Source organism: Gorilla gorilla, chromosome 10, assembly GCF_029281585.2.
Source record: "Gorilla gorilla gorilla isolate KB3781 chromosome 10, NHGRI_mGorGor1-v2.1_pri, whole genome shotgun sequence".
NCBI lineage: Eukaryota > Metazoa > Chordata > Mammalia > Primates > Hominidae > Gorilla > Gorilla gorilla.
Genome location: NC_073234.2, coordinates 53,903,476 through 53,926,634, shown reverse-complemented (window position 1 = coordinate 53,926,634; position 23,159 = coordinate 53,903,476). Strand labels below are relative to the sequence as shown.

Sequence of the window (23,159 nt, the reverse complement as noted above, 5' to 3'; positions counted from 1 at the left end):
ATTTTAAACAATGCATGTAAAATGCACAGTGAGAGCCAGACACTTTACAAGTGGTGATTTAGTGAATGCCAGTGAAGTGGGCTTAGTTATTTTTCTTTTCAGATTTCTTTTTGATTTAGTTGGATTTTCTTAGAGGTGAACTAGATGCTTAAAAGTAGTCATGCTTAAATTTATTCAGGCAAACTTTAACAAATTTAGGATACCGTGCCTTTACTGAAACAACAGTTTCAAAACACAGTTTGTAGCTTGAACTGGAAAGAGAATATGAAGATAAAGGACACCAGAAGGCTCTGGCACAGCTCTGGTGTTGTCGACGCTACTTAGAGCCCTAACTCCCTTACCCTCTTTCCCCAGCCTTTCAGTGCTTCACAGATGCTTGCCGTTGGTCACACAGTGGCCAGAGAATGAGTGTTTGGATGATTTTCTGTCAATCCTCCATCCTGAGAAGACAGGCAATAATTACCCCTGCCCAGATGATCCACAGCCATGGAAGGCATTCATTCCATCCTTTGGGGCAGTGATGCTTAGAAAAGCCCTCACCTGATGGCAGGCTGAAAGATCTGAATTGCAGTCCCAGTTCCGCAACCCGTCAGCCATGCAACCCCAGACACAGCAATCTGCACCATTCTGAGTCCTAAGTGTCTTCAGCAAATTAAATGAGATCTCTGTGATCCTTCCAGATTTATAGCCTTTTCCATCAGGGAAGTGAAGTATATGCATGAACTTTAAAGGAATAGGGGGCTATATGCCAGCCTAAAATATCCATTCTGATTTGGGACAGGTTTCTCAGACATTTATTCTCAAGATATCCCACATTGGCTCTTTTCTCAGCTGCTAAGATCTGACCCTTGCAATAATCAGGTTTCCAGAGGTATGGAACACAATAAATTAGTAGGCCCCAGAGGGCTACTAATGGCTGTCTCCTACCTATGTAAATACTCATAAATAATCACTCTGTCATCCATTCTAGAATCTTGCTAGTGTTTGCATTATACTGACTGGTGGAGCATCTCAAATCTGAAACTTGAAATGCTCCAATGAGTATTTCTTGTCAGCGCTCAAAAGTTTCAGATTTTGGAGCATTTTGGATTTTGGATTTTTAGATTTGGGATGCTCGACATGTATAAGAAATAAATTTTTGTTTTTGTTTTTTAGTAAATTACCTAGTCTCAGGTATTCTGTTATAGAGCAGAAGCCAGGCTAAGACTGTGTTCATAATAGTGGCTCATCATTTGTTTGGCAATATATTTGTTATTAAAATATTTCACTGTGACAATACTCACTGTGATAAATTTTATTCTACAAACAACTTTCTTTAGGGTATTTTTTTACAATCTGAGGATTATACAAAACCACCTGATAAAAATAGGCGCAATAATTCTTGGGCTTTTAGTTTCAAAGTCTGTTTTCCCATCTGTTATCCAAAGTCTGGGTCGGTCTACACAACCAAAGCAAAATGTAGGATTCTGTAATTATCCTTTGACTCAGAGACAAATAGAATATCAGTAGAAAAGGGACATCTGTGCTCATCTGATTCAATACCAGTCAGAAATATGATTCTTTGAAACATCTAACAACCATAGAGGACAATCTGCTTTATTGAACCCATGAATTCAAATTCTAATCTCATCTGGAAACACCCTCACAGACACACCCCAAAGTAATGTTTAGCTAAATACCTGGCATCCGGATCCAGTCAAGTTGACACAAACAATTAACCATCAAATCCCACATCTCTAAGGCCTTCATGGCACCTAATACAAAGTAGGTGCTCAGTAAATGTTTTCTTATTGAGTGGATGAATGAATGTATTTTTATTATTTCCAGTGAAATCTTAAAGATGACTATGGATGAAGAACTACAAAGTTAGTAAAAAGTAACTGACAGACCGCTCTTAGCCTGCTAGCCTGCTGACAGATTGTACTGCTTAGGTTGATTGACAGTTACTCTCAGAGTATTAACTGTATAACTGAGAGTAACTCAAAGTAGTAACATGTCTACATATGGGGAAGACTTCACTTGAGTCTCACTGATCCTCAAAGCAGACACTCAAAATAAATGTGCTATGAGTTTAGTTTAGATCCAGTCCAGATGCTATTTGAAGAAAGAAGGGAAAGGAAAGGAAAAGAAAGAAAGAGGGAAGGAAGGGAGGAAGGAAGGAAGGAAGGAAGGAAGGAAGAAAGGAAGGAGGGAAAGAAGGAAGGAAGGAAGTGAAGTAAGTTCAAAGTTACTTGTTTAAAAAATAAATACAAAGAAAATATTCTTTTCTGGCTGCCAATCTGTTAAAAAAATTAAAAAGTAATGTATAGTTTGGGGTTGTAATTATCAGGCTATTGTAATTTGCCCTAATTTTTGTACAGTTTTATTTATTTCAAATGTCCAATTTTAAGGAGAAGATAATAGACTTCAAATTATGGATAGAGAGATTGTAATAGAAATCTCTTCAGATACTAAGAAACCTGGTTTCATTTCATTGTCTTTGACATTTCATTCTCTTTGATCTTTAATATCCTTATCATTGGTCCTAAAATCCACTAGCTCTTTTTGGGTTACATAAACATTATTAACTTCAGATATTCTACAAGTCATGCATGTTGACTTGGGGTTCTGGTTTTGGCTATTATCTTATGCAGACTGGTGCCGTCTACCAGCAGCTTGGTACACACATTTTTTTCCTCACCAAAGATGGATTAAAGCAATAAAGTAGAAGAAGTTTTGTGAATAGTGGGTTTGACAGTAATGCATATACCAAGATATATGCTGGTAAAATGTATCCATCCAGCAGCCTTAATTTTTACATATAAAGTTGTCCCTTGGTATTCACGGGGGATTGGTTCCAGGACCCCCTGTGGGTACCAAAATCTGCAGATACTCTAATCCCTGATATAAGATGGTGTAGTGTTTGCATACAACCTATGCACATCCCCCTATATACTTTAAATCATATCTAGATTACTTATAATGCCTAATATAATGTAAATGCTACGTAAATAGTTGTTGCATTGTGTTGGTTTTTTATTTGTTTTTTTGTTGTTGTTGTTGTATTGTCATTTTAATTTTTTTCAGACATTTTTGGTCTATGGTTGGTTGTATTTGCAGATGCAGAATCCTCATATACAGAGGGCCAGCTGTAACTCATATGTTTTCAAGAGGATCTTCTCAATATAACAATGTGTAGCTTATGGCCAGGCACAGTGGCACACGCCTGTAATCCCAGCACTTTGAGATGCCAAGGCTGGCAGATCACTTGAGCTCAGGAGTTTGAGACCAGCCTGCAAAACACAGTGAAACCCTGCCTCTATAAAAAATACAAAAATTAGGTGGGCATGGTAGTCTGTGAATGTAGTTCCAGCTACTTGGGAGGTTGAGGTGGAAGGATCACTTGACCCCAGGAGGTCAAGGCTGCAGTGAGTCATAAGTGTGCCACTGCACTCCAGCCTGTGCGACAGAGTGAGACTCCATCTCAAGAAAAGAAAAGAAAAAGGAAACTGCAACGATGAACAGATCAGCATAGGTGACATGCACTGAACAAGGTAAAAAAGATAGAAAATTATCTAGAGAGGTGGCTGGAGGACACATCAAGAAGCGCCTTGCACATTGGTAAGGATTGTGGATTTTATGGTGATTAAAAGTTGTTGTGGGGTTTTTTGAGTACAGGAATGACTTAACTGGTATAATGTTTGTAAAAGGATCCATTTGGCTGCTGTGCAGAGAAATAGGACAAAGTAAGTGGAGAAGCCAGGATACATACAGGAAGCTATGGTCATTGTCCTGGTGAAAGCAATCCACAACTTGGGCCTGGTAGGGACAAAGGTGAAAAGTTGCTAATTCTGCATGTATTCATTGATGGATTGGGCATGGAGAGGGAGAGAAAGGGAGTGGTCAATAAGATTCCAAAGTTTTGGGCCCAAGCAATTGAGTAAAACCGTGATGACTTTTACTGAAATAGGAAAAACTGAGGTGGGTCAGTCTGGGGCAGGGGGAAATATGAAATTCCATTTGAGAGCTGTTAAGTTTGAGATATCTATTATATAATCAAGTGGGTATGTCAAGTAGGCATTTGTTGGTTTTTATAATTGTATTAGTCAGGGTTCTCTAGAGGGACAGAACTAATGGGATAATATATGATATATACATATATATGATATATATATATATCAATTGTACCCCAAACCTCAGCATCACATAATATACCCATGTAACAAACCCACACATGTATCCCTGAATCTAAAATAAAAGATGAAATTATAAAAAAAGTTATATTGAAGTGTGAAATATTGATTACAATTTTGAAGCATAAAATATATCGATTATTGTCATCGTTATTACTGAGTATCAACTTGATTGGATTGAAGGATGCAAAGCACTGATCCTGCATGAGTCTGTGAGGGTGTTGCCAAAGGAGATTAACATTTGAGTCATATATATATATATATATATATATATATATATATATATATATATGTATATATATGAGTTTAGTAAGTATTAACTCACACAATCACAAGGTCCCACAATAGGCCATCTGCAGGCTGAGGAGCAAGGAAAGCCAGTCTTGAGTCCCAAAGCTGAAGAACATGGAGTCCGATGTTTGAGGGCAGGAAGGGTCCAGCATGAGCGAAAGATGTAGGCTGGGAGGCTAGGCCAGTCTAGTCTTTTCATGATTTTTTTTGTTTGTTTTTTCTGCCTGCTTTATATTATAGCCGTGCTGGCAACTGATTAGATGGTGCCCACCCAGATTAAGGGTGGGTCTGCCTTTCCCAACCCACTGACTCAAGTGTTAATCTTCTTTGGCAACACCCTCACAGACACCTGCAGGATCAGTGCTTTGCATCCTTCAATCCAATCAAGTTGACACTCAGTATTAACCATGATAATAATCAATATATTCTGTGCTTCAAAATAGTTGTAATCAATATTTGACACTTCAATATAATTTTTTTTTATAATTTCATCTTTTATTTTAGATTCAGGGATACGTGTCTGGGTTTGTTACATGGGTATATTATGTGATGCTGAGGTTTGGGGTACAAATGATCCCATCACCCAGGTATTGTTCACAGTACCCAATAGTTATTCAACCCTTGCTTCCCTTCTTCCTTCCTCCCTCTAGTAGTCTCCACTGTCTACCATTGCCATCTTTATGTCCATGAATACCCAATGTTTAGCTCCCACTTATAAGTGAGAACATGCGGTATTTGGCTTTCTGTTCCTGTGTTAATTTGCTTAGGATAATGGCCTCCAGCTGTGTCCATGTTCCTGCAAAGAACATGATTTTTGTCTTTTTTCTGGCTGCATCAAGTAGGCATTTGGATATGAAGTCCGGTGTTCAGGAGAGTTTGGGGCTGGAGAGAGAAATTTGTAAGTTATCAATATCTAAACTAGTGCTAACCAGTAGACATACGAGGCAAGTTACCTATGTTTTCTAATAGCTATATGTTAAAAAGTGGAAAAAATAGGTAACATTAATTTTAGTAATGTTTTATTCAACTTAATACATCCAAAATCTCATTTTATTATATAGTCAATATGAAAATATTATTGTGTTGTTTTACATTCTTTTTTTTATAAGTCTTTGAACTTCAGTATGAATTTTACATGTGTACCACATCTTGATTCAGACTTAATAGCCATGTGGCTAGTGGCTACTGTGTTGGACAGCACAGGTCTGGATGGTGTTTAAAGCCAATGGACTGGATATTGAGAGACAGTATAGATAGAAAAGAGAAGAAGCCCAAGAGACCCGAGGACTGAGCCCTTGGAAACTGCAGCATTTAAAAGTCAGGAAAAAGAAGAGGAGGATCCCCAATAGAAGAGAAAAAGAATAGAAATGCTGTCTTGTTAGGGGAGCAGGATATGGGTGTATGCATTTATCAAAACTGATTGAACTGCACACTTAAAATTTATGCATTTCACAATATGTAAATTATGACTCAATTTTAAAAAGCACATTCTAAAAATAGAAGAGAGAGAGAGAGAATCAAATGGAGAAAACAGTGAGGATGGTGTGGGGTTCCAGAAACAAGTGATCAACTACGTCAAATGCTGGTAAGAAGTCAAGTGAGATAAGGACAGAATTAACCAGAGAATGGGCAATGGAAGGTCATATGTCACCGTGGCAAAAGAAGATTTGAGAGAGGGGATGAAAGCTTGATTAGAAGTTCATTTGAGTGAGAATGGGGAAGCTTCTGGTCACAGATGGCTGATCTAACATGTGATTTTACTTCTGCTTCCCCTGAAACCTGACTAAATGACAGTAAATGGAATTTGTAATGACTTACCCCTGCCCCACTCTAACATGTACAGTTTGGAAACTGGAAAGCATCTAGGGAAGGATAAATGACTGAGATCTATGAAAGCTGAATTCGTAGTCAGCACTGGGGAAAGCAAGGAGCAATTTGGCACCACAGAACCCGCCAAAGGCTCAGAAATCTGTAATATAGGTTCAACCAAAAGTGAGGGGTGTAGGTGGGCCTGAGAACTGTTTAAAAAGCAATTTGATACCCAGATCAGCGTATCAGCAATTTGATACCCAATGTCCAGGAGGGACATTAATACAATGAAAGGAAGCTTTTGGAAGTTAAAAATATGAAAGCTGAAACAAAAATCTCAATACAAAGACTAGAAGGTAAATTGAGGAAAGTAGAGCAAAAAATCAAAGAGAAGGAAAACAGCAGAGAAAAGTTAAAAAGGAAAATTAGATGATCAGTCCAAGAGGTCTAACATCTCAATGATAGGAATTACAGAAAGAGGGAACAACAACAAAAGAACATACATGAAGAAACAGTCAAAGGAACAATTCAAGGAAATTTCCAAAGTGGAATGACAGGAATTTCTAGATTAAAAAGGCCCACCGGCCAGGTGCAACAGCTCATGCCTATAATCCTAGCACTTTGGGAGGCCGAGGCAGGTGGATAGCCTGAGGTCAGGAGTTCGAGACCTGTCTGGCCAACATGGTGAAACTCAGTCTCTATTAAAAATACAAAAAGTTAGCTGGGAGTGGTGGCGGGTGCTTGTAATCCCAGCTACTTGCGAGGCTGAGTCAGGAGAATCACTTGAACCCGGGAGACAGAGGTTGCACTGAGCTGAGATCGCACCATTGCACTGCAGCCTGGGAGGCAGAAGGAGACTCCGTCTCAAAAAAAAAAAAAAAAAAAAAAAAAAAGGCTACCAAAAACCCAGCATAATGAATGAAAACAGACCCATAATAAGTTGTCTCATTATAAAATGTCATAATATCAGGCCAAAAGAGATGAAAGAATAGGTCATATACAAAGGATCAAGAGTAAGAATAGATTTGGATTTTTTAACAACAGTGGAAACTAGAAGTTAATGTAAAACAATGTTTTTATAATTTGAGAGAAAACTATTTCTGCCTTAGAATTTATATACACAAAGTCCTAAGTGTGAAGATAGGCTAAAGGCATTTTCAGACATGCTAGTCCTCAAACATTTACTTTTTATAGTTACTGCTGGAGCAGTAGCACGATGAAGGAATATGTCAAGGAAGAGGATGACATGTCCCACCAACAGTGGCTCCGACTCAAGAAAGAAGGGACGGGAATCGCAGGATGTAGGTGACGGGGATTCCAGGGTGCCAACCGTGCAGCAGCCTCAGAGAGCAACCTGAGCAGATTGAAGCAAGTCTCCAGAAAACATAGCTCCAAAAAGATGAAATTGATATATTTGAACATATGGAAAGAACATCCACACTTCTGAAGAGGACTGGGGTCAAATTGCTGATAAATGCTTACATAGCTAAGCAAATTTTTAAAAAAGAGTATTAACTTTAGGGAACATCAAAAGATCTTAAATAAAAAGTAACCATGATTTATCACATGGCTTGGTTGCAAGTAGTCACTTTTTCATAATAATGAAAACACTGAATACTGATCTAACCATAAAAATACTTTGACTCTATGCGGAGATGGGGGACTGGAAGTGTACATGTGTGTACAGATGTGACTAGGAAGGGGTGTGGGGAGTGCTGAATCCACGCATTCCTTAAAGAAGTCAGGATCATGTCCAAAACTTGGAAAATAATAGAGAGGAAGCAATACAAGAAAATTATTTAGAATTATAGCCATAATTTTTTTAAAGCTAAAAGACTTGAGGCTGGGCGCACTGGCTCACGCCTGTAATCCTAGCACTTTGGGAGGCCGAGGTGGGCGGATCACGAGGTCAGGAGATGAAGACCACTTGGCCAACACGGTGAAACCCCGTCTCTACTAAAAATACAAAAAAAAAAAAAAATTAGCCGGGTGTGGTGGCGGGCGCCTGTAGTCCCAGCTACTTGGGAGGCTGAGGTGGGAGAACAGCGTGAACCCAGGAGATGGAGCTTGCAGTGAACTGAGATCGCGCCACTGCACTCCAGCCTGGGTGACAGAGTGACACTCCGTCTCAAAAAAAAAAAAAAAGACTTGATCACAATTACTTGGGAAGTGAAAAATAGGGAGAAGGAATGAAAAGTTGTCAATTGCAGCACTTTTTGGCTCTCTAATCTATGCACCTATATAAATTTGATTTAAAAGTTTAAAACTTTTTTCAAAACATGGAATGATGATATAAAATGAAGACAGAAGGTATACAGCAACACTGTCCAAAAGAAGTTTCTTCAATGATGGAAATTACATCCAATATGATAGCCCCTTGAAATGTGACTAGTGTGAGTGGGGAATTAAATTTAGAGGTTTATTAAATTTAAATCAATTTACATTTAAATAGCCACGTATGGCTAGTGGCTGTTATATTAGACAGTGCATCTATATACAATGGCCTGCTCCTATCTAGAATCAACTTTCCTTTTATAATTGAGCCTTCTTTCTTCTTCTTCTATTTTTTGTTTGTTTGTTTGTTTGTTTCTAAGCATTATTTATTTATTTATTTATTTTACTTTCTCAATTTTTATTTTAGGCTCTGTGGTAGATGTGTAGGTTTGTTACACAGGTAAATTGCATGTCACTGGGATTTGGTGTACAAATGATTTTGTCACCCAGGTAGTTAGCACAGTACATGACAGGTTGGTTTTTTACCTTCACCCTCTTCCCATCCTCCCCACTCAGTTAGGTCCCAGCGTCTATTGTTCTTTTCTTTGTGTCCATGTGTACATAATGTTTTGCTCCCACTTATAAGTAAGAACGTGTGGTATTTGGTTTTCTGTTCCTGCATTAATTTGCTTAGGATAGTGACCTCCAGCTGCATCCCTGTTGCTGCAAAAGACATGATCTCATTCTTTTTTATGGCTGCATAGTATTCCATGGTGTATATGTACGACATTTTCTTTGTACAGTCCATCATTGATGGGCAGCTAGGTTGATTCCATGTCTTTGCTATTGTGAATAGTGCTGCAGTGAACATATGGGTGCATATGTCTTTTCGGTAGAAAAATTAATATTCCTTTTGGATATATACCCAACAATGGGACTGCTGGATCGAACGGTAGTTCTGAGTTCTTTGAGAAACCTCCAAACTGTTTTCTACAGTGGATGAACTAATTTACATTCCTACCAGCAGTATATAGGCATTACCTTTTCTCTGCAATCACACCGGCATCTGTTATTTTTTGATTTTTTAATAGTAGCCATTCTGACTGGTGTGAAATGGTACGTCATTGTGGTTTTGATTTCATTTCTCTAATGATCAGTGATGTTGAGCATTTTTCGTGCACTTATTGGCTATGTGTATGCTTTCTTTTGAGACATGCAACTGACCCTTCTTTCTCTCCTGCGTAATCTTTTTGTCTGTTCTATGAATCCTTCCTACCAGCATGCTAAAATGTTATTTACCTTTTTTTTTAAGTGCTGTTGCTTTGACCCCCATCCCTCTGTGACTATCCACCCCATTTTCTGTTCCTTTATAGCAAAACTCCTCAAAAGACTTCTGTATACCTCAGCTGTCCTACACAGCAGCCACTAGCCACATATGGCTATATGCATTTAAATTAATTGAAATTAAATAAAATGTAAAATTCAGTTCCTCAATTTCACTGGCCATGTTCCAATCACTCAATAGTCATGTGTGGCTCTCGGCTTTGCCTTGAGGAGAGACAGGTACAGAATATTTCTATCATCTCAGGAAGTTCTATTGGGCTTTGATAGAACTTTAAGCACTGATAGGAACAGGAGGGAGGGCCAAGTAAATGGGTACCTTGCTGGCAGTTTGGTAGATTTGGTGCTGGAAGGATAATAAAATTATCTCCTAGTTATTCTTTTTTTCTCAGTGGAATAAAAAATAAGTTCATCAGCTGAGAGTAAGGAAAGAGAAGGGACGCTCTAAGTAGGAGAAGGAGAAGGTAGAAAACCTTTCCAGAGAGCAGGAGAGTGAATTGATAAAGGAAATAAAGAGTAAATATTCCTCCTCTTCCTTAACCTGAGTATGAAATTAAGGACAATAGGAATCATTATGTTTTCTTTTCATATTATTGCTGCTGTTCTCAGTGTTGTTATTAAAGAGGTCATCCTTAACACTGGGTATTCTAGATGGAGATGGAAGCATGAGCCAATTTTTCAGCTACTCCTTTTACCCTGTAATTACTTTGAAATCAGGGATTACTGAGAAATCTCACTGTTGTGCTGTGACCACAACGTACACAGCAGGAAGGAAGGGGAGGTTCCTTCCTGGAGATGTTTTGCAGTGATAAGATACGGGCACTTCCTCAGTCAAGGGTCTTTTGATTTTAAGAAAGAGAAACCAACCCAAACAAACTTAAACAAGAAAAGGAGATGGACTGTAATGATACATGGGTGCCTCCTGGAACTTATAGGAGTACAGCTGGTCCTTATAGGAACTTGACCCTGGGGGAGCCAGGAGACTAGAAAGCTCTCAGGAACAGGCAGAATCATGTTTCAAATCTCTGTGTCCCTCTCCCTCTTCCCTGCCCCACTGCCTGCACTTTGCCCCCATAAATATGGTTTCTCATGTCTTCTCCACAAGAAGTATTCTTTTCTCTTCTCTACAAAAAAGACCAGTTTTCTCCACAGCATTCTCAGCACACTTGATAGGTAAACGATGGCCACTCCCATAAAGTCCTCTGTTCTTATTACCTCAGAACAAGCAAACTTCTCAAAGAAACAAGAATATCTCAGTCTCAGTTACAAAGTTCTGAGAGAATCTGATTAGTCAAACTTAGGACAACTGCCCAATGTGGGTTCAAACAACTCTGCTCGGGGACACGGCCACAGGTACAAACTTGACTTCCAGGGCCCATTCCCCCAGGGTGTGGGGCAGTTCTCAGAGCTCATTGGCTCCACCCTCTGGGAAGTCCTTTCTGTTCTATTATCTGCCTTGGTCATACTTGAAGTATTGAGCTACACAGCTTTCAACGTCCTGCCCTGAATTAGGGTGGTGCCTCAGGCTTTTTAGACCGGGCTTACAGTTTCTTTGTGCTACTGAACGACTACCTCAAAAACCAGGAGGCCCCATCTATCTGCTTCCAGACATTTCCATGAGCAAATAACCATATTTAGAATTCTGTTTGAGGGACTTCTTTTATTTCTGCTCCATTCTTGTGCTTTCTTGTCCTCAAAACATCCTCCCTCTGCCTCTCCCCGGCACCTTCGTGGCCAGGACCTTGATTTACGTAATTTTAATCCTCTAAAGTTTTAACAAGTTGTAAAAGTTGATCTAACCTTTGCCCTGAGGCATTTAATCAACTGATACACACACAAGTATGTATGTATGTATCTATGTGTGTGTGTGTGTGTATACATATACATATATATATATTTTTTTTCTTTTTTCCTAGCACTTTTTACTCAAAGCCTTTAAACTCTTCAGATTCTGAATCTAAAAGCAGTTGGCTGTTTCAAATTTATAAGACTCCAAATTTTTGGATTATCTTTATTCCCTTTTATTATTCATTATAAACTGGTCATTTCTTTCCGGAGTTGCTTCTCTCTCTCTCTCTCTTCCCTCCCAGTACTTTGCCAAACACAACCAGAAGCAACCACATATATAATAGCAGCACTAACTTTCCTCTGAACTATAAGTTCAATAGGTGAATGGTCTTGCAAGGTAATCACAAGCAAAACCTTTACCAAATGTGTTGCCTTCTTCCCAGCATCTGATATCAGTTTCCTCTCTGTCATCAGCTGACTGCTAAGCCAGTATTTTAATTTTTTTTCAACAGCTTACCACTAGTGGCCCCAGCATTTTTTTTTTTCCAGTCAGGATAAGTTTTTTCACATTGCAGTAGCAACTTTCGCCTGGAATCTCAGTGGCCTTAATACAATAAAGGTGTGGGTCTGATGTGAGTCAGGTGAGTTCCCTGGGCAACTGCCCTGTGTGATGAAGTGGCTCAGTTATTGAAAAGGTTTCTGTCACTGGTTCTGTCATCTCAAGTCATGGGCTCCGAAATTGACCAACAAAGGAAAAGATCACAGGGAAAATTCACACCTGCTTTTCTAAGCTTTGATCCTGAAGTGAGACATATCACTGCTACTCAAAGTCCATTGACCAGGATTGGTTTTACCACTCCACCTAACTAGACAGGACCGGAAGTTATCTCTTCCATCGTCCTCAGCATGTTGAGAGAGCAGAGCTGTAAGATCAAAACAGCCTGGACAGTGGGGCCCCTAAAGTGAGGACCCCTGCCCTGGAGAGTGGCCCAATTGCACAGGAATTTACATGAGTGAGAAACAAAATTTTGTTGAAATAATACCCTGGGATTTGAAAATTTAATTATTCTTGCAACAGTCCATCCTATCCTGATTAATATGGGAACCCAAAAGATAGGAGTGAATGAAATAATATAGTTTCTTTTCCCTGAAGCAATTGTAATTCCAATCAAAATATCAATAGGATTTTTTTGGAGACTGACAAAATGTTGTAAAGGTCTTGTAGAATAATAGAGGAGTGAGAATAGCCATTACAACTGTAAATGAAATAATGAAGAACTAGTTTTATCCAATATTAAGATATTTTATAGGTAGAGAAATTATAAGAAATAAGAAAGCTGTTAATGGAGAATAAAGACCCCAGAAACAGACCCAAATACCTTTAAGAACTTAAAGTATTAATATTAATATAAGGCTATGTGCAGTGGCTCAGGCCTGTAATCCCAGCACTTTGGGAGGCTGAGGTGGGTATATCACTTAAGCTCAGGAGTTCGAGACCAGCCTGAGCAACATTGCAAAACCCTGTCTCTACAAAAAATATAAAAATTAGCTGGGTGTGCTGGTGCATGCCCGTAGTCACAGCTGCTTGGGAGGCTGAGGTGGGAGGATTACTTGAGCCCTGGAGGTCAAGTCTGCAGTAAGCCATGATTGTGCCACTGCACTCCAGCCTGGGTGACAGAGTGAGACTTTGTCTCAAAAAAATAAAATAAAATAAAATATAAATAAGGTGGTATTTTAAAATTAATGGGAGAATATGAATAATTCAGAAATGTTGTGATGAACATGCCATTGGGGGAAAAAGTGCAGAAGTATCTTATGCCCAAATAAATTCTATGTGGATCAATAACTTGAATGTAAAATATGAAACCATAACAATATTGGAAAAATCATTGATCTTTTTCTCATAATTTTTAACTGGGGAAAAGTGACAGACATAAAAGATAAGATTGATAAATTTACTTATATAAAAGTTAAAACTTTTTCAAGACTAGAATACCATAAACAAAGTCAAGAGATAAACCACAGGATAGAAAAAAAAAGTCTGCGATTTATATAACAGGAAGAGGGTTAATTTCTTTTATATACAAAGCAATGAAAAAATCAGCAACAGAAAACTGAACAATTAAATAGAAAAATAAGTTTGCAACAAAAACAAAGCAAACAGCCAATAAACACATAACATTTTTAGCTATCTAAAAAAATCAAGGAATGTAAGTTAAAACAAGATACTGTTTTTCACTTTGTATATTTTGCAAAAATACTGGAGCTTGCACCCACCCCACCCAACCCCATTCTATGGTTTTACTTGCTGAGGTTTCAGTTACCTCTGGTCAGCCACAGTCTGGAATTTTCCATTTTGTATTTTCAGACTGCAGGTGACCAGGGGTAACTAAAACCTCAGAAAACAAAGTATTAAATGGAAAATTCCAGAAACAAACAACTTATACATTTTAAATTGTGTAGCATGGTATAATCCCATGGATAAAGGAGAACTACTGTAAAATGTTGATCTTACTCAAGAGTGTGGGAAACAGGACCACTCATGTATTATTAATGAAATGTAAATTGCTACAACTTTTTGGAAAGCAATTTGGCAATAACTATTAAAATTTAACAAGCACATTCTCTTAAACTCAGCAATTCTCCTTTCGGGAATTTTTCCCAAGGAAACACTTTCACCAGGCGGCAAATATATACTGTATAGGAGTAGCATGATACTATTATTTGTAATAGTAAAAAAAAAAAAATTTAAATGCCCATCAAGAGAGGATTAAATAAACTATAGTGGCTCTGTAAAATGGGATATTACATAGCTGTTCCAAAGAACCAATGCATTTCTATGTCTTGATATGAAAAGTATCCAAACTAAACTGTTTAAGTAGGAAAAAAAGGTAGAATACAATATCATTATAAGTGAAAATTCCTAGAATCACGTTTATACATATATTTATATACATGTATGTATATACATACAAATATCTGAGAAAAAAGAAATAATAGCTATGATTATCTTCAGCTATAATTACATTAAATATGGATTTGTAAGTAAGGAGGTAGGTGTTTACATTTCATACCCATTTGTAAGTTTTACAGCTTATGAATGTGTTGCTTTATGGTTAAAAACAAGATTTTAAACTATTAATCCTTTCATGCAAATATTAATTCTCCATTTCTACCATTCAATCTATATCTCAAAAAATTTGCATATACAAAAAAAACGGACCAAAGTTGTGGATGTTCAGAACATGTTATAAATGAGTAAACGAAGTCACCAATCATCATGAGAGGGGAGCACAATCTTTAGAAAGTCAAGTCCTGTTTCCACAGCAAGGAAAAATTCCCCAGGTTTAAGTGGTAATGGTTCTCTATCAACATTCCAAAAAGAAATTCAGTAATAATAGTAGTAGTAGCTGATATTTACTGAGTAGTGACTAAGTTGGATTCAGCACTCAGCCCTTTTACACGCATCTTTTCTCTTTTTTTTTTTCTGGCAGAGTCTTGCTTTGTTGCCCAGGCTGGAGCACAGTGGCATAATCTCGGCTCACTGCAACCTCAGCCTCCTGGGTTCAAGTGATTCTATTACCTCAGCCTCCCGAGCAGTTGGGATTACAGGTGTGCACCACCAAGCCCAGCTAATTTTTGTATTTTAGTAGAGACAGCATTTCACCATGTTGGCCAGGCTGGTCTCAAACTCCTGACCTCAAGTGATCCACCCACCTTGGCCTCCCAAAGTGCTGGGATTATAGGCATGAGCCACGCCAGGCCAGGAATCTTCTCATTGAATCCCACAGACTCCATGTAGCAGGGGCACCAGGGCCAGTCCCATTCTACCAACGAGGAAACTAAGGATCAGAGAGTGAAATTAAGAAATCACACAAGAGACTCAGGGCTTGAGTTTCAAAGCACTTGTAATATGCTTCACTGCTGACTCCACCCGTTACTATGTGTCCTCAGTAAAGTGGCTCTGCCAGAGGCGTTTGAACCAGAGGACTCCATCTTGAATAGGGACTGAGTAAAATAAGGCTGAGACCTGCTGGGCTGCATTACCAAGAGGTTAAGGCATTCTAAGCCACAGGAAGAGATAGGAGGTCGGCACAAGATACACAAGGTCATAAAGACCTTGCTGATAAAACAGGTTGCAGTAAAGAAGCCAGACAAAACCCACCCAAACCAAGACGACAATGAGAGTGACCTGTGGTCATCCTCACTGCTACACTCCCACCAGCGCCATGACAGTTTACAAATGCCATGGCAAAGTCAGGAAGTTACCCTATAGCATCTAAAAAGGGAGCAACCCTCTGTTCCTAGAACTGCCTACTTCTTTCCCGGAAAACTCATGAATAATCCACCCTTTGTTTAGCATATAATCAAGAAATAACCATAAAAACGGGCAACCAGCATCCCTCAGGGTTGCTCTGCCTATGGAGTAGCCATTCTTTTACTCCTTTACTTTCCTAATAAACTTGCTTTCACTTTGCTCTGTGGACACGTCTGGAATTCTTTCTTGCATGAGATCCAACAACTCTCTTTTGGGTTCTGGACTGAGATCCCTTTCCAGTAACATCTTCACATTCCCCTTCAATAAAATGTGCATAGTAATAAAGCCTCCTTGGGGTTGTAGCACGGATTAACTGAGAAAACACAGGTGATATGCTTAACTCAGTGCCTGTTACATGGTAAGTCCTCAGTAAACGTTAGACACTGTTCTTATTTTTCTTGTTGTAACAAGGCTGTTCATGATATGGTCTCTACTGAGCTGTCCACATTGTTTCCATGCCACCTCCTGGTCACCTTCCACTTCCCCTGCAGCTGCCCACCCTCTGTGCCTCTGTTTCTCCCTTCCCTAGAGCGTTCCTTCCCACTTCCCACCCCTTCTTCACCCACTGCTTCTACTTACCTTTAAGACTTGCTTGAAGTATCACTTCTTCCAGGAAGCTTTCCTTGACCTCATGTGAGTTAGGTGCTCCTTCTGTGAGCTGCAATAGGAGCCTGTGCTTCCCTCTCCTATTGTATTTATCAAACGGCAACACTGTAACTTTCTACCCTCTTAGTCTGCCACCACCCACCAGTCTGTGAGTTCTTGAAATGACAAAAACTGTGATTTCTTTATCTGGGTTCCTCCAGTATTTAGCCCACAACCTGACAATTAATATTTGTTAGGTGATTTAAGTGGTGAGTGAAAGAAGATTAGGTAACTCCCATGGCTACTTGTCCTGGGACCTCTGCTGACTACTCCCAGGAGGTTATTCCTTTCTGAAAGTGGGATGTAAGTCAGGCAAACAGAATTATTCATTAAATTATTATTGCTATTTGCTTCTATTATTGTTCTAGGTGCTGAGACCACCATAGTGTCAAAAAACAAAATTACAACAAATTTAGTATAAAGATCTAATTGGCTTTTATTAATAATTCTAGAATCAGGCAACATCTCATCCTACAAAATAAAATGGGTTTTCCGATGAGCTGAGCAGAGGAGCCTGGCTTTATAGGCAGAAAAGGGCTGAAGAAAACAGAAACAGAGAACAAAAAGCAGATGGTTTGTTTCAAGGTTAGTACCCTGATATTGTTAAAGCAGAAGGGACTTCCTGGTCATACCATCTTAAGGTAAGCTGCTCCCCTTTTGATTAGTTGCTGTGAATCTCATTCGCTCTCTATTTTTTTTTATTAGAAAGCTGGCCTATTTCAGAGTTCAGTTTGATTATGTGGCATTTAACATGAATGACTCCATTCTGGTCTGCTGGGCCTAGTTCAGGAGCCCAGTCCAAAACAATAGTCTCCCATAAATTTCATTTAACAATAGTAAACAAGATAAAGTATTCTGCCTCCCTGGTGGTTACAGTCTAGAAATGGATGGGAAGATAATCAAAATAGCGTTAAGTTCTAGAACAAAAGTAGAACAAAATTAAGAGTAGGGAGTGATGGGGGCAAGGAGCTAATTTAGACTGGGTGGTCAGGGAAGGCCTCTGAGGACGTGACCTTTAGGCTGAGAACTTAATAATGAGAGAGACAAAACCTTGTAAAAATCAGGAGCAGAGAAACTTGAAAGACACTGGGTGGGCATGAGTCTGTGTTTTCGCAGGCAGAGGGTCAGTATGCCCAGGGCCCAATTTCACCAAATGAGGTCAGAAGGGTCATGACCAGCTCCAGTAAGTCCTCTTAGGCCATGATAAGCTGTCTTGATTTTGTTCTGCCCACAACAGGAAGCCACAAAAGGGTTTTTACAAAAGGGAGTGAGATGATCTGACTTAATATTTGTGGATTACTCTGGTCTCTGTGAAGAATAGAAATTGTACCAGGTTCTCACAGTATTTCCACGAGATGATTGCGGCTTAGAGCTAGAGACAAACAAAAGAGGATGAATTGAGGCTGTCTTGGGGAAGATGACAGGACTCACTGATGGAGTATATGAAGAGAGTAGCACGGGACAAGAGGAATCAAGAGTGATTCCTGTGTGAGACTGGAGCCACAGTGTAGTAGATGGTGGTGTCATTTCCTAAGTTGATAAAGAGACTAGAGGAGAAGTGAGTTTGAGGGACAGAGGTGGAAGGAACCCAAAGTTCTGTTTGGGGCATGTGAGGTGGAGATGCTATTAGACGTTTAAGCAGAGTATAGAGGCAACCCGCTGCCTCTACAAGCCTGAAGCTTAGTGGATAGATCAGGAGTGGAACTATAAACCTGCCAATCATCAGCAAGGAATGACTTTAAACAGGGAATTGAACAGATAAGCTGGGCCACGTAAATATTAAAAGAGGATGGGGAGATGAAAAGAAAGAGAAGTGGAGGGGAGGGAAGGGGAAAAGAATAAGGTCCCAAATCAATCTTGGCCGTCCTCAAAGAGAGGAGATGGAGGAACAGCAAGTGATTGGGGAAGGAAATCCACCTAGGAGAGGGTGTGCTATAGAAGCTGGAGGAGAAAGTGAGAGGTTGAAGAAAGTGCTAAAGGATAGGGTCAGATAAGCAACAAGTGACCAGATTTGGCAAAAGAAGTCATTAATCACATTGATTAGAACCGTTTTGGGGAGTGATGGGTTCAAAAGCTCAACGACAGTGAATTGAGAGAATGAGAACTGAGAAAGTGGAGACAGTGCCTCTAAACAGCACTTTAAAGACATGTTGTATGGAAAAAAACAAGATTGTAACAGGAGGGAGAAGGTCAGGGAAGAGTTTTTTTTGGCTTTGGTTCACTTGGTTTTTAAGATGCAAGATTCCGGCACCTTTGTATGCCTTTGGAGTTAGAGAGAGAGGGGCTGGATGCAGAGCCAGCCTGAAAAGGTCCTGAGAAGGTGAGGGGGGCTGGGGTCCAGGAGCTAGCAGATGGTAAGGTTGGCCTGAGAGAGCAGCCAAGTACCCCACTGAGGCCTAGGAAAGAGCATGTGGGCAGAGACAGCTGCAGGGTACAGTTGATGAAGGGAAGGTCTAGTCTGCAGCTTGAAGCTTCTTTGTGAAGTTTGAGAGGAAGACATCAGCTAGACTATGAGGGAGGGGGAACAGGTGTTGGAGCTTTGAAGGGAGAGCAGCTATAAAATGCTTCCTTGTAGGATGGGCCAGGGAATAACCCCGGGAAGTGCGGGCGGGGCTCCAGGCCCTGGGAGAACCCATCAATATTTGTGACCCTGAATTAAAGGAAGACTAGTTAAGTAGGTGGATGATACCGTGTTGACCAAGATGGCTTGGGAATGTACAATCCTGGCATCTGAGGAAACAGACCTGGCAAGAGGCAGTAATGTGAAGTAGCCATCTCTTTGAGCATGCTTTCCTCACCACTTCTTCCTTCACAGGATCCGGTTTTGTTCAGGTGTTCGCACAAATCGTGAGATTCACAGGAATGGGAAGCCGAACTCATTCCCAGCTCCAGAAGTGGATGCTGATATTTTAAACCAATCACCAGATGCCATTCCTTTGATGATGATGATTAATTTGTCCAGGGGCAGGTATGAGACCCAACTTGAACTGGTCAGACAGAAGGGAAGGACTTAATTCCAGATGGACACCTGTTCTCTCTCCTACCAGTGAGGAAAAGGAAACGAGATGTCCAGCTGTTGGCCCCAGTCATAAGAGGAAGCTGATGCTGTGGATGAAGAGTGGAGCAATGGAAATAATCTGGGGTCCAGTAACATTGCTAAACTACTGGTTCAACTAGCCTTTCTTTTTTTCTTTTCTTTTTCTTTCTTTTTTTTTTTTAAAGAGACAGGGTCTTGCTCTGTCACCTAGGCTGGAGTGCAGTGGTGAGATTATATCTCATTGCAGCCTCCCACTTCTGAGCTCAAATGATCTTTCCTCCTCAGCTTCCCAAGTAGCTAGGACTATAGGTTCATGCCACCACACCGAGCTAATTTTTAAATTTTTTTTGTAGAGACAGGGTCTTGCTATGTTGCCAAGGCTGGTCTAGAACTCTTGGCCTCAAGTGATGCACCTTCCTCTTCCTCCCAAAGCACTGGGATTACAAAGGCATGAGGCACCATGCCTGACTAACCATGAAGACTGCTTTATCTCTGAATAAATCCCCTTTTTTTTAAAACCCAGCTTTTGTGAGGGTTTCTGTTACTTGCAGCAAAAGGGTCCTGATGGACACAGTTGTTTTTGCAATGTATGAGAAATCCTCAAAACTGGCTTTTCCCATGCTTGCCTTCCTCTCCGTTACACACACTGCCTAAAGCAAAGTGACTGCTTCCTCGGGAGTCAGGTTTTAAGGTCCCTGGGGTAGTTCTGCTTCCACAGTTTAGGTTTACCAAGAGGCAGATATGTTTGTCCACGAGCTGGTTTTGCCAGTTGCACTTGTTTTTGTAATTATGTAAAGCAATGAAATATGAGTGAGGGAAAGAATTGCTGTTGTCCAAAATCCAAACTGAATGCTTTCCATAAACAGTAAAGACAAGTTGCTTAGAAAACAAAGCAAATACAAAACAATCTTAGAGTTTCATGCAAGTGAGGCAAGTGTAAAATAATTGGAAAATTTTGTTAAATCTAGAATAATTCTGAACTCAGATTGTTCCCCAACTGTCCTTCAGTTCTGGCTCTACTTTAAAGCTATTGGGACTGAAAACCACTGACTTTTTAAATGACTACACATGACTCCTATTAGGTGTCACATGTCTTAAAAGTGGCCTTATCCCTTCAAAATACTGTCAAATGAAAGAATATTTATATGTTTTACTTTAGTAAAATATTAAAAATGTTTTCCATTTTTAGTGTTTCTTTGCTCTAACTGACTAACTGCTTTAACTGATTACCCAACTAGCTACCAGTCTGGTGGCTTCTGAGTAAATGTACCCCTGTTCCTCTTTAGCCCCTTCTCCTACCTGGTCAACCTACTGCCCTCAGTCTCTTTCCTTTCTCCATCTTGTCAGCATAGAACAGCACAGCATCAACTGGTTTTTACAAAATTATAATTACAATAGCAAGAGTATTTTTCTGTTTTTTTTTTGTTTTGAGATGGAGTATCGCTCTGTCGCCCAGGCTGTTGTGCGGTGGCATGATCTCGGCTCACTGCAAGCTCCACCACCCAGGTTCACTCCATTCTCCTGCCTCAGCCTCCCGAGGAGCTGGGACTACAGGCGACCGCCACCACACCCGGCTAATTTTTTTGTATTTTTAGTGGAGACGGGGTTTCACCGTGTTAGCCAGGATGGGCTCGATCTCCTGACCTCGTGATCCGCCTGCCTCGGCCTCCCAAAGTGCTGGGATTACAGGCATGAGCCACCGTGCCTGGCCGAGTATTTTTCATTTTAATAAAAGTTCTGGGAGGATCTACACTAAAGTGTTAACTGCTATTTCTGCATGAAGAGACTGTGGATTTTTTTCTTATTTTCATGTATGAGGATAATAATGATGTGTACTAGTATTGACTTGGTTATAACAAACTAAAAATAATCTTTTAACCCAAGAACAAAGAATATTTTGTCTTTTTATGAGAATTTACTTTTTACAGGGAACTTTTAGATCCATTGAATCAATGGTACTTCACAACTACACTGCAAAGAAAACATTTATTCCTGCTTCCAGATGAGGAAACCAAAATGGGAGAAGGGGAAACCATGTGGCCTCAGATGACAAAGCTAGTAAGAAATAGAGCCTGTTTAGATGCCCAGGTCCCTGATGTCTGCTTCAAGTGGTTTTTCGTTTCCCTCGGCATCACTAAAGATTTAATGAAAGCAGATTGATCATAGCTAAATATGCTTCCTCTGTCAGAATGAAGAGCATTTGGCAATGTAAAAAAATAGAGTTTTAAGTGATGAAAGTGCAAGTCCAGAAGGAGACTGGGAGAGGAGGAAGGCCTTCGCAGCACTGTTGGGTACTTCCATACAAGGCCAGTGTCACGTAAGATACGGTGGCTTCCTTTCTTGATCAACCACCCCCCAAGACTTCAAATCAGCTCTATTGGTCTATACTGGAAAATGTGGGCCCACTGTTTAACCTCTTTGGGCTTCATCATTGTGTTCTATTAAATAGGAGTGATGATAGTCACAAGATTGTTGTCAGAATTTGAAATGATGATGTATATAAAGCCGTTAACACAGCAGCTGATGGGTTCTAGCATTGTCATCATAATAAAAATTAGTAATACTGTTAGTAGTAATCACACCATTGCTGCTTTAACGGGAAGTAGCAGACTTGCTGAGGGCCACCAGGCTGATGGGCACTAATGCTGGAAGACATGAATCAGAACAATACACTCTAAGGATTCATCAAAACTATTATAATTTTTCTCAGCTTATCTCAGGTCTCTTCATTCTTATGCTGAGAATTTGACTTCTCAGAGTTTTTTGGGCAACCTCTTTATCGCCTTTATCATCTATTTTATAAGAATTATCACCTCCACTACCACAAACCTCATTGGTAGTGTTAGACAGATCACTGAGGCAGAAAACTAACACAGAAATTCTGGACTTAAATTCAACACTTGACCAATTGTACCTAATAGACATCTATAGAATACTCCACCCACTGACAACAGAATATAGTCTTCTCATCTGCATATGAACACACTCCAAGAACAACTACATGCTCAACTATAAACCAAGTCTTAATAAATTCAAAAAAGTTCAAAATAATACCAATCATATTCTTGGACCACACTGGAATAAAGACAGAAATCGATACCAAGATGATCTTTCAAAAACCACACAATTACATGGAAATTAAACAATTTGCACTGGATTGGCTTCTAAACAATGAATTTAAGGCAGGAATAAAAAAATTATTTGAAATAAATGAAAACAGAGACACAACATACCAAAATCTCTGGGATGCAACAAAAGTAGTGCCAACAAGACAGTTCATAGCCCTAAATGCCTAACTCAAAAGGTACAGAGGTCTCAAATTAACAATCTAGCATCACACTTAGAGGAGCTAGAAAGACAAGAAGAAACAACTCTAAAGCTAGCACAAGAAAAGAAATAACTAGGACTGGGCATGTTGGCTCATGCCTATAATCCCAGCAGTTTGGGAGGCCAAAGTGGAAAAATGATTAAGTCCAGGAGTTTGAGACCAGCCTGGACAAGGTGGTAAGACTCCACAGGGCCATACTGCAAAACCCCGTCTCTA

The 23,159-nt window shown here is 39.7% G+C and overlaps 1 long non-coding RNA gene across 1 annotated transcript; it reads left to right on the top strand.

Annotated features, from left to right (window-relative positions):
• The first annotated feature begins 3,485 nt into the window (after positions 1–3,485).
• On the top strand, positions 3,486–21,554 carry LOC134756516 (uncharacterized). Its single transcript, XR_010129246.1, has 4 exons — positions 3,486–3,600; positions 17,031–17,163; positions 19,394–19,546; positions 19,626–21,554. It is a non-coding gene; the product is annotated as an uncharacterized lncRNA (long non-coding RNA).
• Positions 21,555–23,159: the final 1,605 nt, after the last annotated feature.